This window comes from Eptatretus burgeri, chromosome 6 (genome assembly GCF_056783735.1).
Source record: "Eptatretus burgeri isolate ZD-2024b chromosome 6, Ebu_testis_v1, whole genome shotgun sequence".
In the NCBI taxonomy this organism is placed as follows: Eukaryota; Metazoa; Chordata; class Myxini; order Myxiniformes; family Myxinidae; genus Eptatretus; species Eptatretus burgeri.
Window position 1 is genome coordinate 112679270 of NC_140966.1, and position 11200 is coordinate 112690469.

An 11200-nucleotide genomic window follows, 5' to 3' on the forward strand; every position below is an offset into this window, starting at 1 on the left:
TTTGAGGAACTGATGAATGAAGAAAATGAGAGAGAGAAGGTTGGAAGAGGTGGAGATAGTGAAACAGGAAGTGGGGTGGATCAGTAAGGATGAAGTGAGGACAGCTATGAAGAGGATGAAGAGTGGAAAGACGGTTGGCCCAGTTGATATACCAGTGGAGGCATGGAAGTGCTTGGGAGAGATGGCAGTGGGGTTGTTAACCAGATTGTTTCATAAAATCTCGGAAAGTGAGAGGATGCCTGAGGAGTGGAGATTAAGTGTACTGGTTCTGATTTTTAAGAGCAAGGGTGATGTGCAGAGCTGTGGTAATTACAGAGGCATAAAGTTGTTGAGCCACACCATGAAGTTGTGGGAAAGAGTAGTGGAAGCTCGGTTGAGAGGAGAGGTGAAGATTTGTGAGCAGCAATGTGGGTTTATGCCAGCAAAGAGCACCAGTGATGCGATGTTTGCTTTGAGAATGTTGATGGAGAAGTATAGGGAAGGCCAGAAGGAGTTACATTGTGTGTTTGTGGATTTGGAGAAAGCTTATGATAGGGTGCCAAGAGAGGGGAGTTGTGGTATTGTATGAGGAAGTCAGGAGTGGTGGAGAAGTATGTGAGGATGGTGCAGGATATATATGAGGACAGTGTGACAGCGGTGAGGTGTGTGGTAGGAATGACGGACCGGTTTAAGGTAAAAGTGGGATTGCACAAAGGATCGACTCTGAGCCCTTTCCTGTTTGCAATGGTGATGGACAGGTTGATGGACGAGATCAGACAGGAGTCTCCATGGACTATGATGTTCGCGGATGACATCATGATCTGTAGGGAGAGTAGGGAGCAAGCTGAGGTGAGCCTCGAGAGGTGGAGGTACGCACTGGAGAGAAGGGGAATGATCGTCAGTAGGAGTAAGACAGAGTACATGTGCGTAAATGAGAAGGAGGGTGGTGGTGTGGTGAGGTTGTAAGGAGTTGAGGTGTGGAAGGTGGATGGGTTTAAATACTTGGGATCAACTGTCCAAAACGAAGGAGAGTGTGGGAGAGAAGTGAAAAAGAGAGTGCAGGCAGGATGGAGTGGGTGGAGAAGAGTTGCAGGAGTGATTTGTGACAGAAGGGTAGCTGTCCGCTGTGGCAGACAGTGATCATCCGCTGTGGCGGATGATCCAGTGTGGCGACCCCTTACGGGAGCAGCCGAAACAAGAAGAAGAAGAAGATATATTTATTCTAAATGATTTAAAGTTGCCCTACATTTAGTGTGTAGGATTTAATGTTACCATATAGTTTGTGTGAAAGATTTTAAAGTCACCATACATTTCGTGTAAAGGATTTAAATTTACCATCCATTTTGTGTAAATGATTTAATATTACCATACATTTAGTATAAAGGATTTAAACTTGCCATATATTTCGTGTAAATGATTTAATATTACCAAACATTTCGTGTAAATGATTTAAATTTACCATACATTTTGTGCAAATGATTTAATATTACCATACATTTAGTGTCAAGGGGGGGTCGACTCAGCCTGTCATCCTTCTGAGGTCGGCGAAATGAGTACCAGTATACTGGGCCGGTGTATACCCCGGTTAAAATAGGTGTACCAGATCCCATGTGTCGTAAGAGGCGACCAGGGTTGCGTCAGGAAGGGCATCCGGTGTAAAACATGTGCCAAATCACTATGCGGATCATATGGATGATCCGCTGTGGCGACCCCTAACGGGAGCAGCCGAAAGAAGAAGAAGATTTAGTGTCAAGGATTTAGATTTACCAAACATATGGTGAAAAGGATTTTAAGTGACCACCTACATTTTAAGGTGGAAAATCATGGTAACCCCAGGAGGATGGGCTGCGACCCTGGGTTGACTAACATTACTCAAGGTTGTCCTGCCATGCCTTTGGGTTCAATCTTAAAATGTTGATGAATGGAATCAAATGCAAGTGTAGCATATGCATTTCCATTTCATGTAAATATTAACACTGTTTATAAGATTTCCTTTTTGTTATAAACATGAGAGCAGTACAAAAATATCAATTTATAATTGATGTAAACTAACCTTAACTTAGCTTCTGAATATAACTTGTGGATGAAATAGATGATGAGACCTGAGATTTTCAGTCATTTTTTTAAATCCCTATTTATATATCATCAGTCATTGAATTATTAATTTATTAAATATCATTATACAGTATTATCAATTAATACAAATTAAATATATCAAGCCCATTATGAGTAACTTGTCATGTTATTTTTGAACTTTGACATGTTTATAGTTTGGATTCTACAAGAGATTTAAATAAATAAATATGATTAATGAGTAACGGCTAATTTGAAAAAAATATTTATTTATACATGAGACCACGTGACCTATTCCACGCAGTACTTTCTTGGTGAAAGATCTCTGTCTTACTGCCATCCTCAGTCTCCTCCTCTTTACTCTTAGGCGTTGTTCCCTGGTCCGATCATTGTGTATTCTACTGAAATAAACCCTTCTTTGCTTATTTTGTCTATACCCTTCATTATCTTGAACAATTCTATCAGATACCCTCGTAATCTTGTGAGTGTGATATCCAAATACCATTTGGCGATGAGTTCCTTATTGATCTGAACCGAAGATTGTGACGTTGCATGCATCACGAAACGAGCGCCGAATCTGCCATTGTGACATAGAGCCGTGGAGGGAATGGCTGTCTGAGCCTGAAATGATTCTGTGCTTGAAAAGTGCAGAGTCGCCATTATCCGGCGCTCGCACTATATTGAGAACTTTTATCGGGTGATGCTTCACTTCGTTTGGCCCCGAAGAGGAAATTCAATCCGAGGCGAAGCGTGTCCATTCGAACAGTGCCCGGTGAGTTGTGAGCTGACAATGACAGGCTGGTGATTTTGAGCAGTCTCCGAGCAAGGGCTGAGATTGAATGAGCTGCAAAAGCAGGTGAAGCAATCGGAGTGAATGGGGTGGTGGGAGGTGTGTGGGGTTGGGGGGGGGGGGGGTAGTTGTTGACGATGGTTTTGGAAGGTGACTGATGAGGTTAATTGATTGGAAAGATGGAACTCTTGAAAAGGTGAGTGGTGAGCTGAAATGAATTTGGTGGATGAGTTGAATGCATTTGAAAGGTATGTGATGAGGCTGAGTAATTTGAGAGGGTGAGAAGGAGAGGTGATGCCCAGTTATATGGAACATGTAATGGTGAGGTTGACTCAATAAGGAAAGTGAGTGGTGGGATTTAATCAATTAGAAAAGTGAGTGGTGAGTTTATGTAAGGTAGATGAGTAAAAAGATAGAATATATGAAGATATGAAGTTGATAGATCTTGGATGGTGCGTGGTGGAGATATAGCACTCTAAGGTGTGTGGTGGGGTTAGAATACTGTAAGATAAGTTGTAGGGTTAGTACTCAATTAGGTGAGTGATGGAGTTAGTCCTTTATGAGGCGAGTAGTGTGGTTAATATGAGGTCAGTAGTGGGTCGTACTCTATAAGGTGAGTAGTGTGGGTAGTACTCCATGTGGTGAGTGATGGGGTTAATCCTCTATAAGGTGAGTGGTGGAGTTAGTACTCTGTAAAGTGAGTGGTTGGGTTTGGACTCTGTATGGTGAATGTTTTGAGTACTCGGTATGGTGAGTGGTGTTTGGGCTCTGTATTATATTAGTGGTGTGTTTGGACTCTGTGAGGTGAGTGATTAAGTGTAAATAATTTTAAGGTGAGTAATTAGTATTACTTTCGGATGTTATTGGTGAAGTAACAATTAATTGTTAAGGTGTTTTGATAAGTTTATTAAATCAGAATGGTGAGTTTAATGAAGTTTTAATGAGAATGGTAATAGGAGTTGATGGGGTGAGTTTTGGAATTGAGAAATCGTGGATTGGTGAAAAATGTGAGCAGCAAGCTGAATGATGAAGTGAAATTTGAAGTTCTGAAGTTGAGTGATTTGGGAAGGCACCGAGTGAACCTCTAATGAACTTCAGAAATGATGACGATGATATCCAGGCCATGGAGATGTGATGAGTTTTCCAAACTGCTCACCGTGATCTCTCCACACCCATTATTCCTTTGATGTGTGATCGAGTTTAATAGGATATTGTAATGTGCTGCATTCGTTTGAATTAAAAACCCAAGTTTAGATGTGTGTGAGCATGATCCGGATAAGTGAGTCAAGTTTGGGGGCTTTTGGGATGCCAGGAATAGCTATATGATTTCGCGTGAGGGGGCATGTGTTGGAGGGGCCATCGGTGGGATATTTCGGCCCTATATGGATGCGACTCCAGGCCTCATAATGCCCCAGAGAGACGAAAATCTGTAATGGTGGAGGCTGGGTGATGGTCGGGCAACAAGTGTGTTCCCCAAAATACCCCAAGGCTCACTTGCTGTCCGATCCTCGCTGTGTGCCTCCACTGATCCACTACCTGAAAGAGGCTCAAACGGTGGTTCTCTGCGCAGGTAAGGTTTTGTTGGGGCTTATAGAGCTGGTGCTTCTCGAATGTATTTGTGTTTTTAGATACAGATATCAAGGCTCATGGAAGAGCAGAACATCAGGGACAGTGGTCAACATACAAAAATGGGGTTGTTACCAGACAAGAGACGATGGGTACATTATAGCACAAAAGGAGGAATGGCATGTAGAAGGAGAGAACAGGGTCTCAGTGGGTGTCGACAAGCTTAGAAGTGGACATGGGAGAGATGATGAGGTGACGGTGGGCAGCATGCTTGAAGTCATGGAGGGAAGAGCTCGAGACTCCTTCTATAGATTTGATATGTCTGTAGTTTGGTCGTTGTGGTTTCTTTATTACCTTCGCCACCGAGGGTAGACGGAGGTTGTGTGTTTTCCTCCCGGCGGCTAAAAACGATATATAGCATGACATTTCTAAGGTTGTGGACGAGTTATGACAAAACTGCGTGGATGATTGGTTAGATGACGAGAACAAACCAATTAAATTTAATTCATATTCGGATCCAGATCCAGCCTATCGGTGGATACGAAACGTAAACTGTTCTGCCTGGTGGAGGTACGTGCTCTTCCGAGGGCTGTTCTAGTTCAAGTTGCATTTGTACATGCATGGTTTGAAGTTGTGTGTTTCCTTACTGTGTACTTGTGTGATTGTTGTGAGGGTAATCACTCTAGCTTGCGTGTTTCCTTTTTGTGTGCTTGTTGTGTGATTGTTGTTGAAGTAAGTTAATCACCCTAGATTGTGTGTTTGCTTGTTGTGTGATTGTTGTAAGCTAATCACTCGAGGTTGTGGGTTTGCTTGTTTGGTTGTTGTAAGCTAATCACTCTAGGTTGTGTGTTTGCTTGTTGTGTGATTGTTGTAAGCTCATCACTCTAGGTTGTGTGTTTGCTTGTTGTGTGATTGTTGTAAGCTAATCACTGTAGGTTGTGTGTTTGCTTGTTGTGTGATTGTTGTAAGCTAATCACTCTAGGTTGTGTGTTTGCTTGTTGTGTGATTGTTGTAAGCTAATCACTCTAGGTTGTGTGTTTGCTTGTTGTGTGATTGTTGTAAGCTCATCACTTTAGGTTGTGTGTTTGCTTGTTGTGTGATTGTTGTAAGCTAATCACTCTAGGTTGTGTGTTTGTTTGTTGTGTGATTGTTGTAAGCTAATCACTCTAGGTTGTGTGTTTGTTTGTTGTGTGATTGTTGTAAGCTAATCACTCTAGGTTGTGTGTTTGCTTGTTGTGTGATTGTTGTAAGCTCATCACTCTAGGTTGTGTGTTTGATTGTTGTGTGATTGTTGTAAGCTAATCACTCTAGGTTGTGTGTTTGCTTGTTGTGTAATTGTTGTAAGCTAATCACTCTAGGTTGTGTGTTTGTTTGTTGTGTGATTGTTGTAAGCTAATCACTCTAGGTTGTGTGTTCGTTTGTTGTGTGATTGTTGTAATCTAATCACTCTAGGTTGTGTGTTTGTTTGTTGTGTGATTGTTGTAAGCTAATCACTCTAGGTTGTGTGTTTGCTTGTTGTGTGATTGTTGTAAGCTCATCACTCTAGGTTGTGTGTTTGCTTGTTGTGTGATTGTTGTAAGCTAATCACTGTAGGTTGTGTGTTTGCTTGTTGTGTGATTGTTGTAAGCTAATCACTCTAGGTTGTGTGTTTGCTTGTTGTGTGATTGTTGTAAGCTAATCACTGTAGGTTGTGTGCTTGTTGTGTGATTGTTGTAAGCTAATCACTCTAGGTTGTGTGTTTTCTTGTTGTGTGATTGTTGTAAGCTAATCACTCTAGGTTGTGTGTTTGCTTGTTGTGTGATTGTTGTAAGCTAATCACTCTAGGTTGTGTGTTTGCTTGTTGTGTGATTGTTGTAAGCTAATCACTCTAGGTTGTGTGTTTGCTTGTTGTGTGATTGTTGTAAGCTAATCACTCTAGGTTGTGTGTTTGCATGCATTGTGATTTGTTGAAATGGTAATCACTCTAGGTTGTGTGTTTGCTTTGTATATTTCTTGTGATGGTAATCACTCTAGATTGTGATTGTTGTCATAGTAATCATTCGAGATTGTGATTGTTGTCATAGTAATTACTCTAGATTGTGATTGTTGTTGTGGTAATCACTCTTGATTGTGATTGCTGTAAAGGTAATCACTCTAGATTGTGATTGTCGTCATGGTAATCACTCTAGATTGTGATTGTTGTTGTGGTAATCACTCTTGATTGTGATTGCTGTAAAGGTAATCACTCTAGATTGTGATTGTTGTCATGGTAATCACTCAAGATTGTGTGTTGTTGTGGTTATCTCTCTATATTGTGATTTTTTTTAATGGTAATCACTCTAGATTGTGATTGTTGTCATGGTAATCACTCTACATTGTGAGTGTTGCTGTGGTTATTACTCCATATTGTGATTTTTGTCATGGTAATCACTCTGGATTGTGATTGTTGTAATGGTGATCACTATATTGTGATTTTTGTAATGGTAATCACTCTAGATTGTGATTGTTGTCATGGTTATCACTCTTGATTGTGATTGTTGTCATGGTAATCACTCTAGATTGTGAATGTTGCTGTGGTTATCACTCTAGATTGTGCTTGTTGTCATGGTAATCACTCCAGATTGTGAGTGTTGCTGTGGTTATCACTACATATTGTGATTTTGTCATGGTAATCACTCTACATTGTGATTGTTGTAATAGTCATCACTCTGGATTGTGATTGTGGCAATGGTAATCACTCTAGATTGTGAATGTTGCTGTGGTTATCACTCTATATTGTGATTGTTGTCATGGCAATCACTCTAGATTGTGATTGTTGTAATGGTAATTACTCTAGATTGTGATTGCTTTAATGGTAATCACTCTAGATTGTGATTGCTGTCATGGTATGCCTGGTGTTGGCTTAATGGTTTGGGTGGTGGGCTTGGGATCCTGGGATCCTGAGTTCAAATCCCCCTCTGCTGTTGAATTAATACCAGGTGGGGTTGACTGTACCTATCATTATTCTGAGGTCGGCAAAATGAGTGCCAGCTTGCTAGTATCCTGTGTTGGAGTGGCGACCCATCCAGGATTGTGCCCAATAGCCAAGGAGACTGCTTTGGCAGAACCAACGCTCTACACAGAGTATGGTGCCAATGGATGGATGGATGTTGTAATGGTAATCACTCTAGATTGTGATTGTTGCGTTTATTCTAATGATAGTCACTCTTGAGTCTAGATTATGTGTTTCCTTATTGTGTGCTCATTGTAGTGTAATTATTTTAAGTTGTGTTCTTGTTGTATTTGCTGTATTGTTATTGTTGTTTAGAGTTGTGGTGTTTCGTGATGTTTGTTGTTTGGAGAACATGAAGCGGCCTCGTGTGAAAGGCAGTTGGACCAGTAAACAGCCTAATATAAGAAAAAGCTCACTTTTGCTCGGAACTTTATCCTCTTGACCTCAAGTTTTACCCACATCATAACCTGGGTTTCGCTCGATCGCGGTTGTGGTTGCGGCTCGTCTCCGCGTGTCGCACTCGGTCTCCGTTTGAAAGTAACGCTTTGATGAGTATCAATGAAGACGCTTGGCCATAAAAACTCGAACACGAAATGCCGTATCTCGCACACCTGGACAGGTAATTTCAATGTAGATTGGGCATTCTCTGAGGTTCGCTCGCAATCGGGCCTCGTGTGCGAACGAGTGGTGAATGTTAATGTGTGATCATCCTTCACGACCGTCACATCGATTGCTCATTTCTCACGAATCCTTCATTAACATCGTTTCTTTGAGTCGAACGTTCCGAGGGTGAATGACACGATGTAACGCTGATTTTGCCTGCATGTACCGATGGGAAACTGTCATGAAGGACGTACTTTTTTCACCGAATGAAACCCCGCGCGTCCCTATCTATATAACTCCGTTATGAGCTTTCTGTTTGCTCTGACAACCCTCTCCTCGTTGTTTATAAACTTTGATGGAATTTCATTAAGATCTTTCTTTTTTCCTGCCAATAGCAACTCTATAAGGATTGACGTGTCCGGGTCCAGGCGATGTGCTTGGTTTGCCGTCCAGTCCACCTTTCAGGTAATGGGCCTTCGTCGTTCGTTGACTTCAAATCTGGAATTTAAAGGTCCTTTGGAGCCTTCACTCTCCAGGTTTTGATTCCAGCAGGGCGTGGGCCGGTTTCATCCCACAGGAGAGTAAATCCGAGTGTAGTTTCCACTCGGTTGCTCACGAGGTGACTTTAAAGTCCACAATAAGACGCTTGTTGAGCACTCGTGTAACGGAGAACTCCCAGGTGAATATCCCGTTATGGCCCTCCATGGCCAAGTATCCATCGCATCGGCCATGTTTGGTCTTTTAGAGATTCGAGCTTGGCTCCGATGAATGGGGGTTTCACGTCTGAGTATGGTTACTCCACAAGGTTTAACAGATCAGCAAATGGTATGGGCTTTCATGTAACCTGGCCAAACTACTCTTCCGGAACACAATAAATGAGAATGCAACGACCAAAATAAGGAAGGAAGACAAACTTGAGAAATCACCGATGGAAAGAGCGAGAAGGGATCGTGTGTTAATGGACGGTCAGGTTTTCAATGGCTGTTCAAATTCCATCATCTCTGATATATAGCGAACACGAATTAAAAATTAATAACATCCCACATATAAACGCAGCTTCCTGGGCCTCCCTGGTCATTAGTGGCACCGTGGAGGGGGCTTTGAGGGTGGGGGAGGGGGAGAGGGGGGAATGGGTGCAAGTGAGAGGGAAATAAGGGAGACCACTTTTGATGTAATGAGTTTCTGGAGAAGAGGAAGGGCGGGGGGGAGGGGGGTAAAGAGATGTGTGGATGGGGTGATGATGATTATGATGATGGTGGGTGGGAGGGGGGAGGTATGTTTTGGAGATAAATGATTCGGAGAGCATTATGACTTGCAAGCTTGAAAGCTAAGCAGGATGGGGGTACTGCATGGATACCCGTACTTGGATAGACCTTGGATAAGACACTATTATATAGCCGAGAGATGGCAGAGTGGTTCGTTTGCCGGTGTGCTCACCTCTGAGTCGTCTGCTAATGGTTAGTCCTTTTTTGAAGTCAGATCCGATTATATAACACGCACAATGTGTGGCTATAGTACAGGCATGATGGTCCAAATGGTAATTCCATCCTCCCTGTACGGTACTATACACTATACTACTACTATGGTTTACTATACACGATACTACTATGATTTATTAAAAGGAGAATTTCCCCACCACCATTTATAGTTTTTCTTGTCGTCACAAAAGTACAACTCCAACCTTTCACGGATGTGATTATTTATTTAAACATAAAATACTGTTCACGTGACCGGAGAAATGTGATGACTGGGCACACGGTTTTATTTCCACCAATCGGAGGCAGGAACGCAATGTCACGTGCAGACATCCTTACACCTGATTGGACCGTGCAGTGAAAATGCGACGTTGGCGTCACAATCATCGGCTTCATAATGCAACAAACGAGTCACGTGATCGCTCCAGGATGTTCGTTTACCCTTACGGAGTTGTTGCCTAATGAAAAAAAAATCACAATTGTTATGTGAAAAGTTGTACTATAACAACTTGGCAGAAGTAGTGACTCGTCTTTGAGCTCTGTCGTGTGGGTTCGATTCCTGACCTCACGATAATACACCGTCATCCCCATACTTCGCAGGTAGGGTGTCAACGACTACACTCCAACACTGTTCTACAGAAGGAACGTTAAGCCGGCTGTCCCGTCCGTTGGAATTTGGACGTTAAAGATGGCACACGTTCTCGGAGCCAACGAGTGGGTGGGACACGGCAGAAGGTGAAGCCGAAGTTGACACAACCTCAATGTCGATCAAGCCTCTCACCTTGTCCTCAACTCAGTCCATCATATATGTTTGTAACTGGGAATACAGAATCCTATATCAAAATCCTCTTCTTCTTCAAACTGCCACCTCAACCCCTTCTTAACCCCGCACCATCAGCACCCTTCCTCTCATGTAACACAATGGGACTTGGTGCTGATGAGGTGCATGCAAAGTTCCACGAGAGATCCCTAAGTTCCTTTAATATATCATCATATTATATCTGAACCTGGAAATACCAGCAATGAAAGGCCCAAACGGAGAGAGTGCAGGTTTTTCGTGATGTAGGTAAGGCAGGTAAAGCCGTGGTACCCTTCCCGTTACACACAGTGCAGTGCTCGATGTCCTTGAATGGCGAACGATTCCCACTTCCCTCCAACTTGCACATTTTCCATCTCCGCTGCAGAGCTCGTTCAATACTCGGATCCCCCTTGTACACCTTCCAAAGAATCCCCGTGGAGCGTTTCCGCCACCGACCTCTTCAAATGCACATTGTTACCCAGGTCTACAGGGTGGAAAGAACAAGCAAGTTATTATACGTGTACGAGAATGATAAGTCGTGGACAAACACGAGTTATACGTGATTGCTTGCACATCTGTGTACAGTTTGTCTGAAATATTACACACAGAGGCCAGGAAAATGAGAACGACTTCATCGATATGTACATGTATGAATCCATCGTCTTGGATTAATCTATGCATACAGATTTGAATCTATAGTCTTGGATAAATCAACACAGACATGGAAGAACATATCATATTGTTGTCACTCATATTTAAATGTCCGAATCTGTAGTGTTGGACGAATATATACAAATGTATAGAAACAATGTCATCTTGTCGTCACTCATGTGCATATATTAATCTATAGTATGGGATTAATATGTTGAAATTGTTGAAATTGATTATGAGGGCCATGGCCATAAAATCCCATTATATATCAACTACCGTCTAAAATCTATGGT

The 11200-nt window shown here is 42.2% G+C and overlaps 1 protein-coding gene and 1 long non-coding RNA gene across 4 annotated transcripts in view; both read left to right on the forward strand.

The window, feature by feature from the left end:
* LOC147025650 (uncharacterized) overlaps positions 1–11200 on the forward strand; it is a 178549-nt gene that overhangs the window by 148611 nt on the left and 18738 nt on the right. The window lies entirely within an intron of this gene.
* Positions 4305–11200, forward strand: part of LOC147025651 (troponin I, slow skeletal muscle-like) — a 69243-nt gene continuing 62347 nt past the window's right edge. Inside the window, exon 1 of the mRNA XM_085886852.1 lies at positions 4305–4412. The gene's annotated coding sequence lies outside the window, so the exon portion shown is untranslated. The remainder of the gene's footprint in view (positions 4413–11200) is intronic.